Source organism: Periplaneta americana, chromosome 4, assembly GCF_040183065.1.
Source record: "Periplaneta americana isolate PAMFEO1 chromosome 4, P.americana_PAMFEO1_priV1, whole genome shotgun sequence".
Classification (NCBI taxonomy): Eukaryota; Metazoa; Arthropoda; class Insecta; order Blattodea; family Blattidae; genus Periplaneta; species Periplaneta americana.
Window position 1 is genome coordinate 41,959,565 of NC_091120.1, and position 1,239 is coordinate 41,960,803.

The following is a 1,239-nucleotide window of genomic DNA, read 5'->3' on the forward strand; positions in this document are numbered from 1 at the left end:
TAACCACACGCATGTAGTGAATTTATATAAAAAAGTATGTTTACATAATTACTATTAAATACGAGAAAAATTCGTACCGGCACCGGGAATCAAACCCAGGACCTCTCAGCTCTGCGCGCTGAGCGCTCTTACCAACTGAGCCATGCCGGGACACGATCCACGGCGCCGGCCGAACCCCTCTCGTAATGTTATTTTACGGCCTTACTGCCTGCACGTGAGAAGATACACGTCATATATGCAGGAGCGCATATTTTAAATGACTTTGTGGCCATATTCAACACCAGTTGCATGACAACTGCTAACGATTTAATACATCAAATATTCATATGTATGAGGTCTCGCCCACCTCATTGAATATTACATGACTAATATGACTTAGTCTATTATATTATTACTATTAAATACGAGAAAAATTTGTACCGACACCGGGAATCGAACCCAGGACCTCTCAGCTCTGCGCGCTGAGCGCTCTTACCAACTGAGCCATGCCGGCCACAAAGTCATTTAAAAATATGCGCTCCTGCATATATGACGTGTATCGTCTCAAGTGCAGGCAGCAAGGCCGTAAAATAACATCACGAGAGGGGTTCGGCCGGCGCCGTGGATCGTGTCCCGGCATGGCTCAGTTGGTAAGAGCGCTCAGCGCGCAGAGCTGAGAGGTCCTGGGTTCGATTCCCGGAGCCGGTACGAATTTTTCTCGTATTTAATAGTAATAATACAATAGATTAATTCATATTAGTCATGTAATATTCAATGAGATGGGCGAGACCTCATACATATGAATATTTGATGTAAGTTTACATAAATTCAAAAATTATTTTAAGGTGAAAGGTTTATTCTAGAGCAGGGAAGGGCACCCTACGACTGAAAGTCCAGCAATCAGTGGTACAGGGAAAAGTTGGGAGGGGTGGAGATGTAATCACAGGTATTTCGGACCGTTCTCTGTCGGATTCCGGTACGCAGCCGTAGCCTCATTATATTACTGTCTGCAGATGTCTTCAAAATCTGATTCTTCATTCGTGAGAACAATATTTAATGTTGCTAACAAATGTTCATTGCTCAAACGAAACCTACGTTCTGATTTAACATATTTCATTAAGAAGAATAATTGTTTACATAGATATGTGGAGCACAACATGGCTAACATTTTGGAACTAAATTTACAAAGGTTCGGGTATTTTGAGTTTGGCATTATTTAAAAATGAGTAGGCCTATGTCATTTTGCATTTCTGTAACTTC

The 1,239-nt window shown here is 41.7% G+C and overlaps 1 non-coding gene across 1 annotated transcript; it reads right to left on the reverse strand.

Moving 5' to 3' along the window:
* Window positions 1-417: 417 nt before the first annotated feature.
* On the reverse strand, window positions 418-493 carry TRNAC-GCA (transfer RNA cysteine (anticodon GCA)). The gene has a single exon. It is a non-coding gene; the product is annotated as a tRNA-Cys (tRNA).
* Window positions 494-1,239: the final 746 nt, after the last annotated feature.